Source organism: Condylostylus longicornis, unplaced genomic scaffold (assembly GCF_029603195.1).
Source record: "Condylostylus longicornis isolate FDR11 unplaced genomic scaffold, ASM2960319v2 ptg000019l, whole genome shotgun sequence".
In the NCBI taxonomy this organism is placed as follows: domain Eukaryota; kingdom Metazoa; phylum Arthropoda; class Insecta; order Diptera; family Dolichopodidae; genus Condylostylus; species Condylostylus longicornis.
Window position 1 is genome coordinate 1232252 of NW_026577988.1, and position 12505 is coordinate 1244756.

The 12505-nt window shown below is 23.0% G+C and overlaps 1 protein-coding gene across 1 annotated transcript in view; it reads left to right on the forward strand.

Moving 5' to 3' along the window:
- The window catches only part of LOC129606614 (death-associated inhibitor of apoptosis 1), a 50534-nt gene that overhangs the window by 1031 nt on the left and 36998 nt on the right, over positions 1 to 12505 (forward strand). The gene's annotated exons all lie outside the window — the stretch shown is intronic.

Consider the following 12505-nt stretch of genomic DNA (forward strand, 5'->3'; position numbering starts at 1 on the left):
AGAAAACACAAAAAAAAAGTCATTGCAAATTTCTGTTCAAAAAATTTTTCATTTTTCTCGACAACTTTTTGTTTTTCGATCGTTTGATCGTGATAATTGAGAAAATTAAAACAACTTCCTAATATGATTAACAAAGAGGAAATTTTCATTTCTTTATTTATTTTTATATTTTCTATATGTTGGTTCATTTATGCTTTAAAATATTATTTAAAAAAAAAAAAATAGCTTTAAGAAAATACAATAAAAATTAGTGAACAAAAACAACATCCGCTGTAGGCTGTTTACAATTTCATATATAATATTTACATATACTCAAACATACATATGTACATATACACTGTTTATATACCTACTTATCAAAAATAAGAAAAAAAAAACAATAAAAATAAGAAAAACATTCGGCGGAAGTAGCCTACCCAATCAACGAGATACCTACGTGCATAACTTCAATGATATCACAATCGCATATACATAATATACAAAATTACATAGTAGAAATGAGAGAAATAAGAAAAAAAGGCAAGAAAAGTTAAGCGTGAGCGTTTTTTTTTTTTTTTTTTGGAATAAATGCATTTTTAAAATTACTCTTATGATTTTTAAATGTTTAAATAATCAGTATGGTATTTTTAATAAATGTGTGTATAATATATTTTTATATTGTTCATATACTCTGTATTCATACATGCATACATACTTAATATGTAAATGTATACATATATTTGTATATAAGGTGAAGTCTGATTGAATTTCTAAGAAATCCACCCACCCTTTTTATTTATAATATGAATGCATATATCACAGACAACAACAATAATAATTATGTTGCACCTTTTTTAAAAACAATTTTTATTAATTAAGGATATTTTTTTTTTATTAAAAAGGGAATGGAATAATGAAATCAAGGAATATTTAATTTACTTTTTAAATTTTTTTTGGTTAACCTTTAAGTAGTGTGACCAACGACAAAATAACAATTCTTAAAAGTATTTAAACGTCCTATGTAAATTATGCAAATAAATTGAAAATCATAATTTCACTCAAAAATTGTAAAATTGACAGTAGAGTCGCGCTTATATTAACTATCTACTTAATATTAACTATGTACATTAATATCAAAAAGAAGTTCAGGTATTCATATTAATTCAATTCATTATTAAGAGTTATTTTGTCGCATATCCCGAAATTCGGATTTCAGGAAATCGCAATTGAAGTTTAGGATAAAATTTCTCAAAATTCGTCGAAAATTTTTAAATTTTTTGATTTTTTTAGGATAGCTAGCAATATAAAGAATTAATTAACATCAAATTCAAGTGCCTTATCCCAAATGGATCGAACTTCTAAAGACTTTTGTCCAGAAACGTCTTGTCGTATGTGCATTTTTTTACATAATTTTTCCATATCAATACACATACGGTACAAGAATATTGCCATACGATATTATAATTCTGAATATTATAGGAACAATTATATACAATAATCTCAATAATTTATATACATTTATAATCTCAATCTTAATAATAAGTAGGTCTCATTATCGAAATTGTAGATAATTATTGAGATCTACGTACCATAAATCTCCTTTTCATATTTACACTATCAAAATTTTTGTAAAATTTGTTTTTGTACCGTATATGTATAAATAATTATCTCATTCTCATATTTAAAAGAGTTTTTCATATCACAGGGTAGGTTGTAGGAGATAATTTTTAATTTGAAAGAGTAATAATTTTGTTCATATTTAAATAAAATATTCGTTTGCCTCAATGTAAAAATAATTGCCAGTTAACTGTATTTGCAAAATTTTATATATAAATTTTTAATATTATTAACCATATCACTGCCCTGCTTATGTACAAACCATAGCAGTGCCTATATTCTTAATTTATTTTGACTTAAATTTAGTCATAAATTCATTTTTAAATTTTTTACATCAATTTTTAACTAATAACGTTTGGAATTTCATTATTCACAATAATATTTAATTACTTAAAAAAAAATGCAAGAATTAGAAAAATGTTTTAACTAAATTGGTAGAAGAAATTCACGCATACACATTTCAAACATCGAAATGTCTAATAATATCAAAGATATTTGACCTTAATGGAATGTGGATAATTCATTTTTTCTTATTATTTTTATTCTTAAAAAAGAAAATATTTTTTTTTTTTAATCTTGGTTTATGCACTCACCAAGAATGAAGTAACAACAAAAAAAAAAGTATGTATTTTCAAAGTCTAATCGACCTCGACATATTTCATCGCCACTTACTCTTTTTTTTTTCTACTTTGTTTTTTTAATATTATTTTTTATTTTACTTATGTATATATATATATGAATGTATTTATTTCTGTTATTCTGATGAAAGCATAACCGTCGCCCACCATTGAATTGGATGAACGCCGCGCCAAGCATACATATTATTAAAAAATTCCTAAGAAATCCAAAGAAAACAAGAAATAAGAAATGGAAAAACTTAAAGATTTTGAAATAAAAATAACCTAATCCAATATATTTATGTACGTATATAGGGTATAAATGTTTGTAATACTGCAATATAAGAGGCCCTTTTTTCGTTCCCATTAAAAATCTTAATATACAAAAGCAAAAGAAATGTTTTAAATAATCTCAAAAATAAAATCTCAATTCAACAAAAAGAGAAAAGAAAAAAACGAAATTCTGAACAAACATAAGACGACGATATAAAAATAAAAAAACAAAAAGAAATGAAAATACATACAATTTTTTTTTATTTTATGCTATTTGACCATCACAGATTTCCTCCGAAGAAATCTGAATCTTTTAAAAAATCTTTTATTTCATCTTCGTCGTTTATTATTTTAATATTCCGCACCAAAACTCCTCTGCTCTACCTCAACTTTTCAAAATTGAGTATAACATACTCGTACATATTTAGATTCATAACACATTCACACAAACTCTCTTATCACATACCTTCTCTCCTACCTACCTACTTGCTTACCTTCCTACCCAAAAATTCTACCTTTTAAAAATTGATCTTCAGTGGTTATATTTTTTTTTTTTGGATTTTTTTAATATTATTGTGTCTCACTGTTTTGTGTATTGTGTGGAGGAAAAGAGATGAAAATATAAAAAAAAACCTCTACGTGAAAAGCCGCATTTTTTCGAGTTGTTGTTGCTTTTATATATTTTAATTTTTTTTTTTACTTTTATTATTATTAGTGTTTATTTTTTTTTTGTTTTGTTTTATAAGACCTTTTTCGGAACATAAAGGGCTTTAAAAGAGGAAATCTCCTTTAATGCTGAGAAATATTTTCAGAATATCCATGAATAACAGCAGAAAAAAAATGCTTAAGAATTCAATTCTATTGATCTCATGCCGCAAAAATACAAAAAAAATAAAAAATAAAAAATATTTCTCGGAAGGACGGACTCGAAAGTAGATTTATGAAAAAGAACTAGTATAACAAAAACAGAAAATCAGAAATGTAAGACAATTTCTTCTTTTTTTCTGTTTTTGTTTTTTTTTCTTTTTCATTATAAATTTTTATTTTGTGTTCACAGGGTACCAAAATCTCAACTTGTATTTTTAATGCTCGCTTGTTCTTCATACTAAATTATTTTTATATTATAAATGGTTTATTCAAAGAGATATGAGAACGTGAAAAATATAAAAATCTCATACCTTTAAACTAGAATATGCTGTTATTTATATATAAAAATCTTTGTATATACATATATATATAATTTTTCTCAACTATGCGGTATCTATTCAACATTCTTTTCCCAGTTACTTGTATTTCAGAGCCAACATTAAAAATATATAATAATAATAAAGAGAAAAATAGAACAACAAAACAGAAACTATAGCTTTACTACAAAAAAAAATGTATTGGATAGATTATGTGCAGTATATTTTTTTTTTTTTCGCTAAATGGCTTACAGTTTTATGCCATTTTATTGTAAACTAGAAATTTTTTGAATTGTAATTTTTGCAATTTAATTTGAAATTTATTAAATTAGATTGACAAGTTGGCTTAGATTGTAATGTCAAAGATTTAAGAACTGTTGTTATTTTTAGATCACAATATATTTAAATATATTAAGAATTTGAAATTAACAATTAGATCAAAAATGAATTAGATTTTTATAAGGTGCTGTTACACATAAAATCAATTTAATTCTTAACAACATGGTACCAAACTCCTATACGGTGTTGTCACATTTTAGAAGTCAAGGCTCAATTTTTTTTTTTTTGATTACAATAATGTCCAAATTTAACATTATTTCAAAAAATCTAAACATTAAACAACAACTAATAAAATATTTTAAAAATTTACACATACAATTTCAAAATTCATTCAAAATTTTTAGAATGCCACCCATAATTTATTTTCCAGAATTCAAAATTTTTAAATACCTTTAAATACTTAAGATCTATTTAAGTATTTTATTGTTATAATTCTAAAAATTTGAAAATATGCTAAAGTAATCAACAACTAGCCTTGTCTTACATATTTGTTTTTTTTTTTCCCCGAAGTTTTCTTTTTCTCACATATTATGTATTTGTAAATGTACTTTGGTATAAAATATTATTGGTTATAGTTTAAAAAAAAAAGACAAAAATCCAGCAAAAAAAAAAAATTAAAACTGCAGATATCAACTGTTTCCCAGGCAAAACAATTGCCTCTTGACAAAAAAGCAAAAAAAAAAAACGAAAAAAATCAAAAACAACATAAAAATAACGAATGAACGAATAATAAAAGAAAAAAAAAAAATCGGATGGAATATGTACAAGAATTGAGCCAGAGCCATACTATGGCTGCTATAATCAAAATAGAATGGTAGTGTAGAAAGATACAAGATGCTGTTGTAATGTTGTTGTTGTTGGCTGTTATTACATTTACTTTTATATTTTTCTGTTTTTACTGACTGACTGGTCTGAGATATTGTTGATGCTTTAGTTATTTTAGTTGGTTTGGTTTATTTATTGTACAACTAGATATTAAAACTGAGTACTAAGAATTTTGTTTTTGTCTCAGTCTTATTAGGTTTTTATTTTGTACTCTTATAAAAAGTAAAAAAAAAAGGTTTTATCATAGATTTTTGTATAAAAATAAAATTTGTATGTTTGTATGAATGTTAAATTAAGATGCTGCTGATGCTTGCGCTGCTCCTTTAAGATTTCTTTCTTTTCATTTGTTGTTATTGTTGTTTTTTTTTTTTGAAAATATTCTGGGCTTAAAAAAGATTGCATCAAAGTAAAGGTTCATTTTTTTTTTTTGATTTTTTTATTTTTTGTACATATTCTTCGTTCATAACGTGAGGTCTTATAGTTTTTCTTATTATTTTCTTGAAATTTTCTTATTATTATTAATAAAAATAAGAAAAAAAATAAAAAAAAAAAAAGATTTTTTTATTCATTGATGGTTTTATTGTATAGTTTTGTGTGCCTTGTAGAGTTTACAGGCACTTTGGTCTTGTTTTTTTTTTTTTTTTCTATTCTGTTTTTTTTTTGTGTTTATTATTTTCAGGCTTGTCTGACTGCATTCCATTCTAACTTTCTCACAGTATTAAAAATGCTATAAAAAAATCTCATAAGTGGTGGTGTTGTTGTTGTTTTAATTTTTTTTTTTATATTTTATTATTATTTTTCTTATTTTTATTATTATTTCTTTACTGATTATGTTTATGTATTTTTATTATGTTGCCGTTGCTGCATAAAAATTATGCTGCTTTTGCTATGCCGTTTTTATGCTTATTTTATAACTTACTGTGTGTGTACCATATTGAGGAGAATATTTTTTTTTTTTTTTTTTTGTAATTTTTTATTTAAGAGTGCATAGGTCTTTCAGTTGAGGGGGGTTTAATTTAGATTTTTGTTTTCATTTATTGTGCATTTACATACATACACATATATTTTATGCGCTTAATAAATGTGCAATATACCATATGCATAGTAAAGTAGTGTAAAAAAGAGAGAAGATAAATTTTTATTTGTAAAAAAAAGGTTTTTTTTTCATTTTCTTTTACATTTTTTTTTAACGATTAAGCTTCGGCTTTCTGGCTTTTTTTTTTTGCCTATCTATAGGCTCATGAAAATATACGTGCTTACATATGTATGCATGTATACATGTTTGTGCATTAAATAAGATTTTTTTTATTGCCGCTTTGCAATGCAACAAACAAGTTCAATTTTAATAGTAAGTATACTAAAATTTTAAATGTGTATATGAAAAATTGTGCATATTATTAAACTTATTTATATGTATGTATGTATGTTAAATAAAAATTCAGTACTGCGCATAGAGTAAATTTTAAAATAGGATTTTTTTTTTTTCACTAAAATTTTGTATAGGTACCTAGATAGAAATTTCGTAAATTTGTATATGTAAATAACCATATTAAAAAATATGTACTTATATTTTAAAATATACAATACAATTTGTTTGTATGTATAAATATTATACTATAGAGAAAATTGAAGTTGTAGGGCTATGCGTTTTATTTGAAAAAAAAAATTCATGCAAGTATAGTAGAGTAGAGTAGAAATGAGTTTCAAATGATTTAAAAACAAAAATACAAATTATGGAAAAGAAAATTTTTGTTATATAAATATAATAATATATAGGTACCTAAATACATTGAATTTGTATATAAATAAAAAATAAAACAAATTTAAAAAATAACCTTTTTTCCTCTTTTTTGTTTTGTGGAGAAATTGTAAGGCAATGCAACGGGACGTAAACCATCTAGCTTTCTCCTTTTGATATTCAAGTATATGATTTTTTTTTTCGTAAATTTGTTGTCAAAATAAATAATTACAAACGTTGTATGAATTTATAAAAAAATATGGTGTATACCTAAAAGTACTCTTAATTTGTATTCGGTCTGATTTTTTATTACGAAAATGTCGAATTCGGATATTGTGTAGAGGGGGCCGAATCGTGAATTTTATTAATATTCAGGTAAAGTGAAGTAGAAACATTTTTTTGTTTTATTGGATTGGTACAAAAAAAATTGCTTAAATCATTACGATCCATTTAAAAGTATATAACACTTCAACTGTATAACACTTTAATTTTATAACATTTCAAATGTTTAATATTCCAATGTTTTGTATAATACACAGTTTGTAAAAAACTCTTAAATGTAAAACAGTTAAACCATATAAAACTTTAAATGTATAACAGTTGAATTGTATAACACTGGGTTCAAATATAGAATAGTACTACAAGTGTATAACATTTTAAATGTATAACGTTTCAAACTTATAACATTTCCATCGTATAACATTTTTAGTGTATAATTCTCCAAACATCCAGCGCCGTAGTAGGTTGAAATAGTTAAGTATTTTAACTCTGTCATTATGTAATACTCTACGAAGTTACTTTAATCAAACATGTGGTATAATGTTATTTTATATTTAAAAATAAAATAATTTTTATTTTATGAATTTTCACCCCTTTCCTGAAATAAGTGAATTTTATTCTGAAAGCTTTTTTACAACAAAGTACATACATACATACGTATATTTATAATTTCCCGAAACTACTATTTTAAATTAAGGCAAATATTACATAAGCTCAAATACGTACAATTGTATTTATTAATTTTGTTTAATTAAGTATCTTAACTATGTATTTAAATTGTTAAAATAAAAACATGTAGGTATTACGCCGTAATAATATCAGTTTTGGAGATGACATAATTTAGTATTCTATATTAAAACAAATTTATTTGTAAGCCAAGCTTTATACAGAGTGATTCATTCAAAAAATCACGTTGTTTAAATTGAAATGGGTATTTTTTTTGATCGTTTTGTTCTTGTTTTGTAATAAATTTAGAATAATCATGATGATGATGATGATGATGACGATGACGATAACAAGAGAGAAAAAATAAAGTAATAAGAGAAAAAAGAATCGGAATATTTTTAATCGTAAAAACCATTGGAATTTTGTTGTTTACTTGTTATTTTGTATATTATAGAGTTGATAATTTGGGGTGGAGTGCAGGAGAAGAGAATTTAATTGTAGTGACGTCAAAATTTCTAAGAAAATTTTGAAATATAAAAAAAAAAATTCAAGGTTAATAATGTTTTTTTTTTTTCTTTCTTCTTTTGATACCTTAATGAAATATCAAAAATTTACATACATATACTTATTTACTAACAAAATAATAAACAACATGTTTTTGTTAAAAAAACAAATTATACGATCATATTCTATTCTACATTTGCAAATTAATGTAATTTGACAGTTTAGTTAGTTACGAAATTTTGAGTAAGATGGCATAGTATAACAGTTTTAAGCGCGTAAACGAAAAATAAAATATAATTAACGAATTAGAATATTTAAATTTTTTTGAAATAAATTTAAATTATTAAAAAATAAATTAATATTAAATAAAAAATTTTTGAAAACATTTTACATAGACATTTTTTATTAAATTAAAATAAAAATAAATTACAGTTTGGTGTAAGTAAAAACAAAAATTATATTTTTGAGTTAAAATAAATATTTACTTATTTAATAAATATAAATTTTTTTTTTTTTAAATTTTGAATTTATTGTGAAAAAATTATTTAATTTAAATTTAAATTTTTCAATAAAAATACGTAGTACGCACACATATTATTGTTTATTGTGTTAAATTTGTTGATCTACATTACGCTAAAATTTACATACTTTTGAGTATTAAAAATTTAAATGAGCAGTGAAATACAGTGAACTACGTTTTAGTGTGAACAGTAAAATTTAATTGAAGATTTTTGTTTGTCAAGTAATTTTTATATTTTAATTTTTTTATAATTTTTATAAAGATGAAGAATATAAAAGTTAGTAAGTTCTATTAGATCAAAAATTTATAACAGAAATGTTTTTAATATAAAAATTAAAAATTCATAAAAATTATATAAAAAAATTTTAAATCTAAAATTGTAATTATTTTCCGAACTAAATTCGAACTTTTTCGAAAATATTTTTAATGGTTATTTATGAAAGGGTTCAACTGTATTAAAAATTATTCGTTTATAATGTTGGTTCTCTTTTAGGTTTTGTTTTTCGTTTTACACTCTTTTTTTTTTCTTTTTATTTTTTTAAATTGAATTGCAAAATTATCACGTGATCAAATCATGATTTTGGTTATGTGGCAAAGGAAATGAATAATGTACACTATACAGGAATGTTTTTGTATTTTAATGGAGAAAATAAACAAATGTTAATTTTCTGGTAATTTAAAATGAATGTACATTAAAAATACATATTTCATTTTTGAAATAAATATTTTGATTTTTAAATATCAAGAAAATATTTTTCAATTTAATCATATATAAAACACGCACATATGTAAAATCGAATATTAAACAATAGAGAAAAAATTTAATTAAAATTTTCAATTCAAGTCAAAAAAATAAAATTTTTATATTATAATAAAATACGACATTGAGACTTAGTGATATCACCTTTAAATTTTGAAGGAAAAATTCAGTAACCTTAAAGCTTCTTTTTGTTGTTTTTTTTTTTTGATTTTTTTTAAATGCTAAACTGAACTCGAATTTAAATTTTATTTTTTAAGCTTATTTTAAATACAAACACATATAAATAAGCCCATATTAATATAATTTGTAAAATATTTTTATACGTGTAAGTATATTTTGCGAAGCATGTGTATGTACGTATGTACAATGTATTTTTTAAATTTGGACTTGTTTTTCTTTTTTGTTGTTTTCAATTTTATTCAATCAAGTTTTGTGAGAGTTTATTAAGCTTTTGAAAATTTTTTTATACAATAGTAAAAAAAAGTTTTTTTTTGTTAAAAAAAGTACAATGAGAGAAAATTCAACGAAAATAAATTTAAATGTCAAAAAAGTTAGTCATAAATTTTTAAAGAAAATTATTTGACATAACATAAATGACAGTTACGTTAACATGGTTAAATAATCTCTGAATATCTCATAAGAAAGATAAGTACGTCATAGTTTTTTAATATAAAATTGTCATATTGCAAATTGACAGCTGAAATGTCAATATTATTGACAGTTGAACTGGAGAATCAATATTCTGTTTAAATAATTTTCAAACTGAGTCTAAAAATTTTTTTAAAATTTTAAACAACTGTTTATACATTCCATTTAATTAAAATTGATAAATTTTAAAATATCAATTACATTGACAATACTTAATTGCAAATTTTTTCCAGTGTAGAAATGTGTACATATGAATGTATGTATTTAAAAAATTGTTCCTTCAAAACAATGTCATTAATTAAATATTGCGATATATATTTATAAAATATGTATATATTTATATAATATATAACATTTCTTTCTCTCATATAATAAACATTTTAAGCAATTTGTGATCTCACTCAATTCAACATTCAGATTATATTATATGTATATATGTAATATATTGTTGTATATAATATAATTTACGTATGTGTATAAAATAAATTTTTATTTACTCCTTTTGTGTTTAAGATCTTTTTCAAGTTGTTTTAAATTCGTATAAAGACATAAGCAAAAAAAAAAATATTTATTTTGCTGGCAAACAAAAGCAAGTTGAAAAAAAAGTAATTCAAATACCTTTATGCAATAACAATTGAAAAATATTTTTTTACAACAATATTTTGTTTAAAAATTATTTCAAAAAAAATATTAATTTTATCAGTAAAACGTTATATTTTTTCTCATTACATACTATCAGAGTTAATTTATAATTTTTTTTTTGTTCTTAACCCTTAACTGGTTGCATGAAAAACACCCAGAATTATTTTCTATTTTTGAGTTCCCGGACAATTAATTCAATCAGTTTTGAAAATAAAATATTTTATTTATATGATAATGAAGGTTACCAATTCCACTAAAATTGGAGATTGAATTTTTAAAATTAGATTACTTACCTGCGCTATTTTGAATGTAACAGAATACTTTAGCAATTTGGATGTTAGAGGGTGAAATGATATTTCAATATTCTAATTATTTATTATAGGTTGGTGACCCCAATTTCTCATATCTTTTTCTACTTATTCAAAATATTGAAATCTTTTCAATTTTTTAATCTTTTACTCCTTTTTATTAGTAGCCACTTCCATCACCTCACCCCCCTTCCCGTTCTCCCTTTCGTGTTTTCTATAACTTCATTTTATGTTTTTTAAAGTAAATAGAATTCCATAGATATTTGCAATGTTTATTTATAGTTTTGTTCTACGAATTTTCTATTTTTGTTACTTTTCTCAGAAAAAAAATTATTTTTCCTCTTTTTTTTTTAGTTTTGTCTTATTGAAAATGTTGCCGTTTGGTTTGTTTTTTTTTTATAAAGTCCAATCTTAATTTTTCCTTTCTCTTCTGCTAAAAAGAAATTTTCTCTTATTTTTATATTTTTTGGTACAATTGCACTGAGAAAGTCTATGTATGCATGTATGTATGAATGCAAGCTCTTTTCATTTGTAATGATAACAAGAACGTAAAAACTAATAGTATCCAATATCAGCCGTCGAAAATAACAAAAAAAAAAAAATTGAAAAAATTTAAAAAAAGAGGTAAAAATAATTTTTATTTTTTTTTTTTAAATTTCAAGTATGGTCTATTCAGTCCAGTTATGTATGTATGTGGTACGTCCAGATTTTGTATTTTTAACTTTCCACAGGAAAATTAGAAGTGCATAGTGCATAAATAGAGAAATAAAAGCAGTAATGTATAACACATACCAATGCTTTATCTGGAATATAATAATAATGCCCCCTTCATCCCAATGATATTGTAGAGCATAATGAGGAAAAACATCTTAGTGGTTATGGCTATTTATTTGTGTACATACATACATACATATGTATGTACATTAATAGGCAGGTATATGAGATATTTATCTCGTATTATGGGTGAGATACTTTTACATATTTTTCCTACTTGCTTTTATTTCATTTGTTGTTTTTGCATTTCTATATTTTATGGTTAATTCAAGAACTTTAGAGAAAAATGTAAAAAAAAAATAAAATAAAAAATAAATAAAATAAATCACTAAAACGGAGACGAAATATTTTTTGTTTTGTTTTTTCTCATATAAACAATTTTTTTACGTTTATAACGTTTTATATGTTTGTACAAATTTTTGTATTAAAACGTACAAACAAACAAACACACATAAGATAGATACTTCATATGAAATTTTTTGTTGAATTGGATGAGAGAAAAATGAACAGAGTGTGAGGTCTTTAGAGGTCCCCGTGTTTTTTTTTACACAACACAACAAGAGAAAAAACAACAAAAAAAAAATTAAAAAAAGTGTTGCATGAACGACGACCGACGACGATAACGAGTGAGTTGTATAAATGCAAAAAAAAAAAAAAGGAAGACCAAAATAAGAGTAAGAGAGGAAAGTACGATGTTTTCTACACTTTACTATTCAATTCGTATACGATGGAATACTATGGACTCTTTTACTCCTTTTTTTTCGTTCATCATTTTTTTCCCGTGCATAACAAAAAAAAAAAATAAAATAAAATTTGTTTTTATTCTCTTTTT